Source organism: Syngnathus scovelli, chromosome 12, assembly GCF_024217435.2.
Source record: "Syngnathus scovelli strain Florida chromosome 12, RoL_Ssco_1.2, whole genome shotgun sequence".
NCBI classification, from domain to species: domain Eukaryota; kingdom Metazoa; phylum Chordata; class Actinopteri; order Syngnathiformes; family Syngnathidae; genus Syngnathus; species Syngnathus scovelli.
Genome location: NC_090858.1, coordinates 1,667,896 through 1,681,621, shown reverse-complemented (window position 1 = coordinate 1,681,621; position 13,726 = coordinate 1,667,896). Strand labels below are relative to the sequence as shown.

At 45.2% G+C, this 13,726-nt stretch overlaps 1 protein-coding gene and 1 long non-coding RNA gene across 6 annotated transcripts in view; one reads left to right on the top strand and one right to left on the bottom strand.

The window, feature by feature from the left end:
• zmiz1a (zinc finger, MIZ-type containing 1a) overlaps positions 1 to 13,726 on the top strand; it is a 108,792-nt gene that overhangs the window by 19,863 nt on the left and 75,203 nt on the right. For 2 of the 5 annotated variants that reach the window (XM_049736635.1, XM_049736632.1), the window contains exon 1: positions 3,466 to 3,615. The exons of 2 other annotated variants lie outside the window; for them this stretch is intronic. The gene's annotated coding sequence lies outside the window, so the exon portion shown is untranslated. Of the gene's footprint in view, positions 1 to 3,465; positions 3,616 to 13,726 lie in introns of those variants that run through there. One more of the 5 variants, XM_068652633.1, reaches the window with a different exon arrangement.
• Positions 3,023 to 5,987, bottom strand: LOC125978852 (uncharacterized). Its single transcript, XR_007485143.2, has 2 exons — positions 3,682 to 5,987; positions 3,023 to 3,516 (listed from the first exon to the last, which is right to left on the bottom strand). It is a non-coding gene; the product is annotated as an uncharacterized lncRNA (long non-coding RNA).

The window sequence follows — 13,726 nt, the reverse complement described above, 5'->3', positions numbered from 1 at the left end:
TGCCCTTTGAAATACAGCTCGTAAGAAAATTATACACCGCGCCAAGTCGAGCCGGAGTCACCCCACCTATAATCCATCCATCTTGTTGGCAGCCATCTGGACACATTATTTTGGAGAGGCCGAGGGGAGCACGCTTTGCCGTGAAAGCGAGGACATGTGACAACAAGGCATTCTTTGAACCGCAAAATGTCAGCGGCGAAGGAGTGGACCGGCTGACAACCCCTAACAGGCCTTGACAACTGGCCGTGGTGTTAGACAAAAACTTGATGGATGAGCTCCAACAGATGATATTATGATCGAAATTGAACAGAAATGACAAAAGGCAACAATTGATAGGTCTGCTTTTAATCCTCAAGCCTTCGGGGTGTAGTCGATTTAATGAATCACTTTCGAGTCATCGGATGCAGATGAGACCGACTGTTTGCCGATGCGTTGCGCGTGGATCACCTTGCCGATATTATGACAAAACAAAGTCATTGGTCCTCCCGACGAGGCCTTTCCAGATTGTAAAAAAAAACCAAAACAATCTGATGGCGAGTTCACTGTCAGAGCATGGTGACATTGACCGCTTACCCAATCTCCATCCCAGTTTGGGGCCCACCTTCTCTGAAATAAAAATGACTCACTGCCGTCGATGTCACCGGTCGCATTTGTCCCCATCGGAGCTGCTCCGACCAGGGGGCCGGGTCGTCCTTGAGACGTCGTGATAGAGACCGTCCCCCCCCCGCTCACAGCGCACCCCCGAAGCGACAATCCCCCCCCCACACACACACACTGCCCAAGCTGCATCAGTGACAGGAGGCCCGCAGGCAGGAAGCAACAAGGATAGCAGCCACTTCCTTCCCCTCAGAGATTAGAGTAACCCGCCCGGCCGTTGTTGATGACAGTTTGACCTGTGACCTGAATCGGATCTTTCAATTGGTTTAAAATGTACTTTGTACATTGTACTTTTACGCAGCACAGAAACATTGATTTGTTGATTGAATCATTAAGATGTTTCTATCATGTGACCAAGCCGTACAGATCTGTTTTTTTTTTATCTTTCATAATGTAAATACTTCCTGAATATCCGCCGTCGCACCAATCATGACCGTGTGTCAATTCAATTGAATGTGATCATTGTTTGCTTGCTGTCTAAACAAATCTAATTCGTACTCACGTTTACACCTCGTGACATTTTTCGGGAATATATGATGTAAAAAATCACTAAAGCATTGTGGAAACCCAGAGCTGAGATTCGAACCTAGAACCTTTTGACTGTGAGGCAGATGTGCTGAAACCAATGGAATAGCCTAGTTTTCCTTGGCTATCATAGTTGTGTTAACCATCCCTTCTTTTATTTATTTATTTTTTTAGTCGCTAGAATGTGCCACCTTTTTATGTATTCCTGTCTGCACGACAGCATGAAGCAATGGTGTGTGCAGGCTCAGCATGCAGAGTGAGACATTTTCTCTATCTGATGCACAGCGGCCCTCCCTCTGGCCACTTCCAGCCTTGCCAGACGCGGAAGAGAGAGGGAGAGAAGAGAGAGAAAAAGGAGAGAGAGAAAGAGAGAGAGGAAAGAGCTGGTGTGCGTGGGTAGCGTGCGTGCGCCGTGCGTGTGCCGCGCGCATCGCGAGGATAGAACATTGTTCCTTGACGTCACCCGCTCGGCCCAGCCTGCCGCTGCTCTCAAACACGTCTTTGTTATTCCGAGGCTTCCACCGCGAGACGGGCCGCTCGCAAAACACGGAACCGGATTTTTTTTTGCTGGAGCCGGCGTGCAAACGAGACAAGACGCTCACACGGACTACTCAAACTAATTTAATTCTTGCTGTTTTACGCTGTTAAAATTCACAACTTCAAATGATTCACCTCATCCAAGACTATTTTACACATTTTCCAAATTCTATCAAAAGAAACATCAGCACAAATGATGACAAATTCCAAATATAGCTCATCTTTCCACTTATCACAACTTGACCTGACCTCTCAGGAACTGTTGAACACATTCCTGGAATTTCCAAACTATTGGCCACATTTTCACCTCATATTCAAGCTACTCCTTTTTTTTATTTTTTATTCTTGCACAATATTTTTCACATGACAAAAATTCACTCACATAAATCACATACCAGTTGTAGATAGTGTATTCATAGTGCAATAGTAGTTACAGTGTACAAATACTGCATTTAGCCAAATGAATTTCATTTCAAACTAACATCTATTGTAAATGCTTACAACATTCTAAAAACTCCCATTACTCCGGTTTCCTTCCACATTCCGAAAAACATGCCTGATAGATTACATGAAGTCTCAAAATCATCAATGGGGTGACTCGTAATGCAAATGATTGTTTGTCTTTTTGTGCCCTGCTCTTGACATTCAATCAGTAGCCTGGCTTCAAACCACAAATGACAACACGCAACATGGAAAATGAATGCTTGGATAATAACAATAACTACGATGACATATGGCAGAGAGGCAATTATAATTAGTCTAAATGTATAATTACTCATTAGTGTCACGGCAAACAATAACAGTATGTCTTTAAACGCCATTCGTTGTTAATTCACTTGAGCAATCATGACTCCTTTGCTCAACGTTGATCCTTTTTTTTGTTAGTTGCAATGCATTTTTCATGTAGTCAAACACCCACAATACTAGAAACTAACTGTCAGAATGATGAAGTGTATTTCTACACCACCGCATACCACAGTAATAATCTAACGATATGTTAGTGTCCATCAAAACGGAGCATTACCTGTGATCTCTTTTTTTTAATCTAGGCCCTTGTTAAATCCGTCGTGTTTTCCATGACAGTGCAAATCATGTTCGACTGTATGCAAAATGTCAAAAAAACACTGTGACGTAATAATGGTCAGACAAGACTACGGCTGCAGCGGAAAACTTGGTTTCGCCTGTCAAGTGAAACTGGTTTTACTTGCCAGGACCTAAGATTTGACTTTTTGGAAAGTGACTTATATTTATGAATCATGCATTCCTGACTCCATGTCCGCCAATACATGCAAATATGGAAATATTCATTGACACGAGGCAAGTTGGTTTATTGTGGTGCCCATTGTTATGACGTCATCATATTCAAAGTCAGAATGAAATATCTAGTTGTAGTACTAGATTACATGCAATTGTGAGCATTAAATATAGTTTCATTTCCAGTTCCGATCATGAATTTAGTTCCGTTGAAAAGGGTGGATCGTGGAAAATGACAAAACGTGACGCTATTGTGTTGCATTTGTCTCTCCGGGAAGCCCACTCCTACTCCCCGGTAGAGGCTGCCGTCCACCGGCTCGACAAGGCAGGCAGGCAGGCAGACAGACAGATTGACTCCTCCTCGTGCTGATGTGGGGGTGTGGAAGGGGGAAGTCCGCCTCACATTTTCCTCCTCGCCGCGGTGCCCGGTCCTCTCCTCGGCGGTGGTAACCGAATAGCCCCGTGTAATCTGACACTTCAACTTGCCGTGCTCCACGGTAGTTGATTCAGTCACTCAGTTGCACCGTGTGCTCGGAGGAGCAGCTCGAGAGAGAGGGAGAGAAAAGCACACACACGCGGAGGCTTTTTATTTCAGCGTCGCGGAGGAACGAGGACTCGCTTCTCGGAACCCCGAAGCTGCAAGTAAGTTTGTCGCCGTGTTTCGGAGCTCGTAGCGCGGCTTGCACGCTCACGCTGGCCGGGTAGTACCTGCTAACAATAGGCTTGACCTCCTCGGAACCTTTAAGCGGCTGAAGTCGCGTCGGAGGCAGGGCAGGCAGGCAGGCTGGTTGGCTGGCTTGGCTGCTGGTTCCTCGCCGCTGCTGCTGGTGCTTCATATGGGAAACGGGAAGCGAGCGAGTCGGCTTGTTATTGTTGGTCTGCCGTGTCACGTTTGGACATCCGCGGACTGGCCGCTTTGCATGCGGCGTGTACGCCGGCTGCCTGGCTCCCACGTCGCGGCGCCGCTGAGCGCCTCGCCCGGGTGCAGCCAGCCTGCCAGCCAGCCGAGCCGAGCGACCGGCGGCTGATGACTCTGTCTTGATGCTAGTAAAGCCATAATGTGTGTCACACACAAAGCTGATGTTGATAGCCCTTCTACTTGTTGTAATGCAATTAACAACGGGGTGGTTGTTGCTGTGCCTTGCACAATAATAATGCAGCATCAGTGTCATTTGTCACCTTGAGGGTGCACCCACGATAGACCTTTCATGGCAACGCTCCAAGGTTAGATCATCCTAACAAGCACCACCACCTTGAACACTGCCATAGATACTAGTAGCAAAGCGTGACACTTAAGGGTAGTGTGGATTTTTAATGGGATCTCCAACGAGACAACGAGAAACGGTGAAATAGGTAGAAGTGTTGCATTAACAGATATTTTGTCTGTGGATTTTTAATGGGACTATTGAACACCTTTGTGGATAGCTAGATAATATAGATTGTGATTCGCTACTAAGAATAAAAGGACATTTTATGTGACGGTTCTGGCAATATTTAAAAATATATATTCATATTCTCTGAAGCTTTAGTAACTTGTGGTCATAAAGTTGAGTGCTAATGAAAAGAGTTCTTTTAACTACTAACGGTGAAGCTGTTTTCAATGAAATGCATGTGATGACTATTTAATATTCTAAAAACACTAGTGCTATTCTGATTAAACTATGAAAACCTCAACACTTTGAGATGGTATCGATGGTTTAGGGAGATTTGTAGCATTCTGGTCCACTGGCGACTTGAGTTGATCAGCTTTGTCTGGATAAAGTTCAAGGAGTCTAAAAATAAGATGGAAAAAAACGCAATTTGTTTGTTGTTATTACAATCCATGCTTTAGTTCACTGAGAAATGAATGACTACTTGTTCCATTCAGTGGATTCTTCCTTGGCCCGTCCGTGCCCCACCCCTCTGCCAAGTTTTGTCAAAATCCTTTAAGTATTTTTTTTTTCTTTCAAAGCACCATCACGGTAACAAACAAACAGCGATGAAAACATAATCTCCTTGGCAGCGCTAATAATAATGGAAATGACACAATGCACAGGTGTGAGGGTAATCTCTTTGCACAACAAGTCAGTGCACATGTGGAGAAACACCTGGACGCCTTGACACGGAATCTCTGAACTAGCAGCAGCGGCAGAGGCGAGGCGAGGCGAGGCGAGGCAAGGCGCATTTGTCCAAGCTATTAGAGTCTGTAGGATCCTCCCCATTAAATTCCTCCGTCTGGATGTGAGGCCAGCCGGGGAAGAGCGCGGGCCCCGAGTGCATGGGGGGGCTCCCCGACGAGAGGGGGCGGGGAGAGACCGGAGCCCATTTATTCATTCCTCTTTCGAGGACATCTTAACGGGGTCAGAAAGAACCTTGGCGTGCGATTAGAACACGGCGTCCTCGATAAAACACCTTTTTCTGGCAGTGTGTCAAAGCCAAAGCACAACAAGTGCAACTGTTTTCAGGTTTGCCGTTGCAGCAGTGTTGCGCTGGATTGCGGGGGTCCAATGTCTGCATCTTGGAGAGAGAGAGAGTAAACAGCTTTTTGGAGGGAAAGGAAACGGGGAGCGCCGGTGCACCCTCCGGTGTTAGTAATTGATGATGTAATGAATTCGTTCCAGCAGCAACACTTGTCAGCTGCAGCACGTTAATGAGCACTTTTTTTTGTGGTGGTGGGGATGGGGGGGGGTTACTTGATTTGTCTTTTCATTTCCCACTAAAGTGCCGTTAAGACACGGAGAGAGGCTGCACACTTGCAGGTTAACTGATAAATCACGCAGGAAAGAGGGCAAAGAATGAAAGCCATCTGCAACTGTTTGAAACTTGGAAGTCCGTGTGTTTGTGTGCGTTTGCCTTCCTTCTGTTGTCCCTCCTGGGGCCTCTCTACAGCCAGCCAGTCAGCCAGACAGCCAGCCAGGCTGTGAGGCAAGACACAAGAGTGCCTGATTCACTGAGCTGGCGAAAAGCTTCACGACACTCCCGCTAGATCACATTTGTCTGTTTAAAAACGGTGCCGAGTGCTAATGCGTGTGGGAGCGCCGGCCCTTCTCTAAAAAGAAGTTTGTAATGTCGGAAATAATAAAACCTGACTACAGGGGGGGTCCCGAGTTTATGACGGTCCAGAGGTTTACTGTTTTTCATAGACTTTTCAACACTTGGGTTTTTTTCGCAAATATTTGCTGTAATTATGAAATTACAAGGTCACTAGTTCTAGTTTGCACAGCGGTGTAAAAATAACGTCCTGGCGCGGCGTAAAAAGGCACGCTCAGTTTTTGCCACACTTGGCTTACGACAGGGATGGGTGACTTAAATGCTGGAGGCTGCCATCATTTTTCAGCGGTGCTACTGGGGAGCCACATAGAACTACTTGCCACTTTCAAATATGGATATACATGCAAAATATGTGCTCTTCATGTACTTCCATAAAATATTTCTCATTGCATGTGTAAAAGATTTTATGGTTTTATGGGAACCCACATTTTCTTGTAAAGAAAAAAGTATATTGATTAGTCCATGTTTATGAAGAATTTTGTGGGTTTGTATAAAGTCCACCCATTCCCAACAAAATATATATTTTTAAATGAATCAAGAGACCGCTCAAGATGATTTTTCAGCAAATATGTCATCATTGTCATGATGAGTTGAAGGATTCACAGCTCATGAAAGAGAAAAATAAGCACGCTAATGTTAGCTAGCATTGTTTTTAATGTCTTCCCTGCTAAAAAGAAAAAATGTCAGCAAGACAACCAAATCATAGTTGTACTATGTTCATTTTGTTTTCATTTGTCAATTATTTAACTGGTTCTTTTATCACACACAAGATACTTAGGTTCATCTTCGATGAAGGTGGAAGTACAAGCCGAAACATGTCAGGTATTTCAACCTAAATATCTTGTTTGTGATAAAAGAACCAGTTAAATAAACAACAAAATCATGCTGGTCTATTCTGTCTTTTTTTTTTTTTTTTAAAGCAGGTTGTGGTAATGCTTCACGAGCTTGATGTTACTCCGCAGCAGAGTACATGTTGTTGCGTGCGAGTCGGCTAATTGTTTAAGACCTGGCAAACGCTAATCAATGTTTTGACAGGCTTGACATTTCAGCTAACTGCTCCCGCTGCATTGCTGGGAAATTCTTGTCGTCACTTGACACGAGTTCTCCATTTTTGCCGTCAGATTTTTTTTTATCTTCTCTATCAAGCCCCTCCCACTCGTGTGCCAGGGAACCTGTCTTGCGGTACTTTTCATCCTTGCTTCTCAGTCTCTTCTGTAAAACACGTGTCGCCTCGGAGCAGTTTCAAGGTTTCGTTTGTCGGACTGAGGGCTGAAAGGGACGTTTTGAACGGAAAGGTTAAGCGCAAGCCGAGGTTGTGCCATCTGTGTCAGACGCATTTGTTTTTTTGTGTAAAGGTTGTTGTCATTCTAGCCGTGCACTTTACAGTCGAGCCACTTTCTAAGTAATTATGGGATAAAGGAGAACGCTGTAAATGAAAACGCTACTTGGTGAAACGAGACAAAAGTTACAATTCCGGCCCTTTTAACATGACACGCAACACATTCTGTGTGTGCGTGTAGTCCCAGCGATGAAAGAAAATTTCTTCTCATGTCTCACATGCTATAACACGAGCGTCCGCCGTACGGAATGCGATTGCACCGCAAGTAATGGGATGAACATCGTCTTTGTCAGCTGTTGGCGCCGTTTGGGTGCTCTTGACTTTTATACAATCTCATAACTTACAGTAAGCTGAAATGCCGCACATTCTCTGCTAAAGTGCTAAATCGTAGATTTTATTTTCAGTGACCCTCCACGGCTGTCAGCTTTTTCTTTTTTTATGACTTTTATAGTTCATGTAGGTCATGTCTGCCTTACAGTTTTGACGTTCCGGATTCGAATCTCAGCTCTGGCCTTCCTTGGCAAGTTCTGGAGATGTTGAGGTTTTCTCCTGATGTGGCAGCTTCCTCCAAAATATTCATGCTTCGTTCATTGAAGACTCTCAGTTGTGTCAGAGCTTGAAAGACTGCAGAGCTTCTTACATTTGTGACGTTTCTTCTCTCCTACGTGTGTTCCTGATGTCTGCTATGTGGAAAACAGGCGAAACGTCAACTCGCATCCACCTTCTCCCTTCACCCTTGACTTCCCCCAACATTGGGTGGGAGGTGGCTCAGGGGACACACACACACACAGTCATCTTAAGTGCTTTTTCTGAGACGGAGTGCCGAGCGAAGTCACTCGCCCACCCTGTCACCATCTCATGCATGTTTGATTCAATGTTCTTTGAGAAACGAGTGCACGGGACGACACAATGACCACCGCATCCTGTTCCCGTCCGAGGCCCTCAAATCGTAAATGACAAGCCGGGCCTCATCGGGAACAACGCGGGAGTCGCGGGTACAAAATGTTCCTTCTGTCTTTCCTCCTGGACCCAGTACTTTGCACCATCATTAGCGTTTAGGCTCTCGCTTTCTTTCCATCGCCGCCGATGAAATCCTCAACTTTGCGGAGAGACGAGAGTAGAGATGTCTGAGCGAGTGGCGTGTGTCCGTTTGGGCTCGTAAATCCCGTTTAAGCTAAACAAACTCATTGTTCTCATCCTCCAACAGCCTCCCTCCTTTCCCGTTGCCCCCCACCCCCCCCACCCCTCCTCCTGCTCTCTTTGTAAGTACAGTCACTAATTAGTCGCCTCTTCACGCTGGGTCAGTAGGTTTACTGTTTCAGCCGGCGGTCGGCTGTGTTTGCCTTGCCCCTTCTGATGCCGCTGCGTGCCCGGAAAAGCTTCTCACACCTCGCATGGCGTCGTCCCACGTGGGTCCGTTTGCCGGGCAGCCTCCCGGGACTTTGCTTTTTTTAACGCTTACCTGGAGCTTGAGTCGGTGCCAAGTGGGACTGCAGACGGTCTGGTCGTCTATAAAGCAAATTACAAGGGTGAGTTCATAGGAGAACGCTTGAAAATTCATTGTGCGGAATAGTGCGGCTGGGTTTTGAAAGATGAGCTCCGCTTTGGATTTGGACACAGACCTGCCTATGCAATTTCCTTAGGATTTATTTTTCTGAAAACCTTTCAGCAAAATGGCAGACCAAACACGCACACTTGCAACGTAACTCTTCTCAGCAAATCGACTTTTCCAAAAAATGTTTTTGCAAGCTGAACAAGTGAATGTGTCTTAAGTGAGAAATCCAAGGAAGTGATTTTTTTTTTTTTTCTCCCTGCACAAACAAAATGTACAGATTGGGAACTTCTCTAACGTGACACGACTCATCTAGTCAACTTTTCTATGAAAGAATATTTCATTCTTTAATATGAATATTTGCGAGTAGAGCAAGTGGTTGCGTAGGCAAGGCTATACTCGATAACGATATAACTAAAGCTAATACTGACAAAACATTTTCGTTAGCAAAGTAGCTTGAGAAAGTTTTACAAAAACAAAACAACGCAGCACGAGTCAGCCTGTCGGATTCCCGGAAATCCTATTAAGTGCTTGCGAGGCAGACTTAAAAGAAGAAATGTACTATTTTATGCTAGTGAATGTATGCACAGAGAAACCAACAGACCGATTGTGTCCTTTGTGAGCTTGACACCGCTGAGCCAATCAAATTGTTGACAAAGAGGTTTGCAAGAGGAGCCGAGTGGGTGTGCAAAAGCAGGCCAAGAAAGAAAATTCAAGCCGCTTTTTATTATGATTGGATATAGCTAAACTCTTTTTTTTTGTCAGTGTCGTTTATCAAGCGAGCATGACACATTTGTGATCTGATTGGGCGTTCTAAAACACTCGGCTGTCTGTGCGCACGCAGAGCTGCTGGTTCGGTTTGCGTGGGAGCAGCCGAGTGATGGCGAAGATTCTCTGAAGGCGTGTCCAACATCGCCTCCAGGGATGCATACTTAGTTGTTTTACGACAAGGAAAATTAGGAAGGATTTACTAATGCAAAACGACAGCATTTATTCTTTGCCGACGGGGAGTCATGCAATCGCTGCTCCCGCATTGTGGCGAAGCGTTCGCGTGGCAGAAATCTACTCGGTATTGAACACTCGTTGGTTGAGGTGCCTCGGACTAAATGGTACCTTTTTTCATTTATGACACACCATTATCCATATCCTTTGTCAATTCAAGAAAAAAATGTCACTCAGTTAGATAGTTAACCCACTTCTACTCTTTTGCTAACCAAAACAGCAAGACCAAAGTGAGGTGTTAGGGCTCCAGCACACTTGTAAGATGTTTATGTTGGCAATATCTATGTGAATAGCGGTATAATCCCATTGACCTACATTTAAAACCTGAGGTTTAATATTTGTGCCATAAAATTGTAGGAATATAATCCCGACAGTCTACTCTCTTTGTTTCATAGCGTTAGTCTTGGCTGTACTGCTTCAGTGTCTTTTTTTTTTTTTATCTTGCATATGTTGCCATGTCACTTTTACCCTTCCGAACCAGCCGTCCTGGCTCATGTAACGTTAACTACATGAGAACAGTTTCTTGGACCCATCATATTTCAAATTAATTCTCATGCCCTGTAAGAGAGCATTGGCCTTTGACGATGTCAACAGTTTTCTGTCCTCTGATTGGTTGATCAGAGCTTAGATTGTTTTAGCCAACATAAACTAGCAAAAATCTGTAGACACACTAAATAAATATCAACTCTGGTGAGGATTTTATTTAGACGTTGTTAAATAAATATTGATTCTGAACAGTTTTTGTAAGGAATTGATGCTTTCCACGACTGAGATGTGCTAAGTCATAATAATCATAATAATAACAATCATAATAATCTATACATGATGTAAATAAAGTTCCCCTCCTATTAGATGCCTCCAGACATTTGCAGTTGACTAAATATAGCACTCTACCCGCTTTTAAGTGACGCTGAGCAAACAGCACTGACTTTAAATATTTGTTAGCGGTTGTAGTTCAGAGTGGCGTGCATCTTAACTAGATCATGCTGAGAACTCTTTGAAAGATATAACTAGTGACAGAAAACTCCATTAGTGCGTGCCATGTGTTTGTATTTGCCCGCTCTGTGCCCTCCCCTCCGTTTTGACACTGGCGCAAGAGCCAAAGCGCTTTCTCAGGGTTCTAAGGACCGCCATCCCTTTCATTCTCCCGCCTGGGCAGCTCAGATAAAGGAGCCATGTTCTAAACTGCAGTGTGGAGACGGCAACTAGGAAAAAGGATAGTGAGACGCCGACATAAGTAAAGCAGCAACAGATTTTGATTTCAAAGTCAACTCTATTACACCCCGCGACATTTCCAATATACCATTCAATCCGCCATTTTCTAGTAAATCCCCTCCTACGGAAACATGTCCTCCCGGTGAACCAAAGCCACGACGGAAGTCGTCGTTTATCACATCCGTAATGAGAACGGGCTAATCACGTGCGGCCCGTAGAGAGAGCGCCGATGCACCGCCAGCGATCGGCCTCCCAAACAATGTTCATTATTGTCCGCGTCGGCTCGCTAATTACCCGGCAAAACATTATCGACAAAAGGCTCCCTGTGTTTTATGATTTGAAAGGGTATTGGGTGACCGTGCACAAATGTGTGCGGGAGGAAAAAGGAATCAATGCAGCTTTGAATGCTTTAGCCGAACCACTTTTGAGGTTACCCATGGCACGAAAAGACACACTCAATTACTCCCCTTTTTGCTGGTGTTGATTTACTCGTATGAATTTATGGCCTAGGAGCATTTTTCATTGCGCTCGTATTGACTGTGTCGCTAAAATTTGCAACACTGAAGGCAATTTTGAAAAATGTCATTTAACTCATCTAGACAACATGCATCTATTAAAAACAAAATGAAGCTTAAATGTAGAGAAAAAAAAAAAAATCCTGGAAAACGTCTGATTATCTGACCTGGCATCTGATGGGCCCCAACCATAATTCAGGGGTGGCAGTGCCCCCATGTAACCCCCCCCAGCTCTGCCAATTCTCTACATGGGTCCATCTCATACATCTCGCCCATATTGCTTTTTCACGGCCACAACTTTGGCTTATTTGCCCCGGAGGCAATCTGAATGTCATGTGTTGAAAGACACGTGTGGACATCACACGTTTTCCTCAATCTGACTTGCGTACTTTGAAGGGGTAATACATGTAGAGTGGTTGTGGGGGTGGTGACCACAGCGTGACCTGGAACATCTCTTGGCAATGTTCTTTAAGTAGGTGTAGCTGAGTAAGGCTTGAACAGATTCCGCTCGGTGTGTATACGTCTGCCACAGACAGCTCTAAAATATGCATTTGGGCTGCAGACGGTGTGCCCCCGCTTGAATCCATCCATCCATCCATCCATCCTCTCCTCTCCTCACTGCTATGTCTGCATAACCATGTCTACCTGGATGACACATCACTGTGAATGAATGTATTACAAAAGCATCTCATTGGCTGATGTATGACGCCTGAAGAATTTCCAGAAGTCCTGGACTCTATCACCCTTTTGCCTTATACACAGAACCCAACAAAGCGAGACCTTGTAAGTCTTACAGACAGCCCTCTTGGTACTTTTTTTTTTTCTTCTTCACCCCCTATGTGTGCTGTTGACACAAAACAGCAACACGGAGAAGACTGACTTTGATTGTCATTGCGAAAGGGGAATACCACCTATGTTGTGATTCTGCAGAATTGCTGAATCGGTGCTTTAAGAGAAGACGTTTAACCGCGTTTGCCTTTTCTACAACCTCTCAGGCAATTCTACTCCCTCAGAATGCCTCGTCAATTTCACCTCTCTATTCTGTGCTTTTGTGTGACTCTTCTGCAGGATCTGTGAGTTAAGCTGTCTACGAAACGCTAGCTTTCTCGGCTAGTATCAAAATTCCCATCCCGTACCAAAATTGTGTCAGAGGCGGGGCCGACATAGGTGTGAAGTTTAACACTTAACGCTCACTTCTCTTGCCCTGTTGCGTTGAAAGCAATTGTCACGGCACCAACAAGTGTTGCTCACCTCGCACCAGATACCGTCATCACAGATCTAATGATCCGCTGGCAGGCTTCGAAATTCAAGAAGCTCTTTTGCGGCTGCTTTGCCAGTGTTAAAAGCGGCAAGTGTGTGAAGCGGAGGTGGGGGGAGGCAGGGTAAGGTCCTGCCCTGATTTTCCTCTGGAATTTCTTTGTTTTTGGTGGGGGGGGGGGGGGGACTGAAGCCGGTTTTAGCCCGAGGGTTCCTGCCCTCCACTCACATCCCTCCACCGTCAGCTCTGATGGTTTTTCGGGGGGCGCCTCTGTTTTCAGAAGCGGCGGAACAGCCAAGGTGTTTTTTTTTTTTTCTTTCCTTCACCTTTTTAAAAGACCGACAGAGAGGCAGAGAGAGAACAAGGCGATAAAAACGATGAGAGCGGGCGGGCGAAATGAATCCGTAGGGACCGGTGCTCCTCCAACATAAATGTGCTCCATATTTGAGGGAAATGAAAGTCAAATCTAAATCCTGCCACTCAGGACATCAGAGAGGATATTGTCCCTGTGAATATAGAGGGGGGGGGGGGGGCATCTGAACACACGCTCATCTTTATGCCATATATACAGTAGAGAAATGAAAAAGGTGGGCGCAGGATTGCTTCATTTGTTTGCACTAGTGTTTAGTTAAGTGTCGCTCGGCTGCCGCTACACGCTGCAAATCCCCTCCACTTACCCCTCCCCAACACACTCATGCTTCACTAAGTGTGATAAACCCCAGATAATGGTGTCGGAATTGTACAAACGTATCTCCATTTACTCTGCAGCACAAGTTGCCCGTGACCAGTCGCTTATCAGAGGTGGCTGTCGCTTTAACTAACTTCTACTAAGCGTGCTTTTC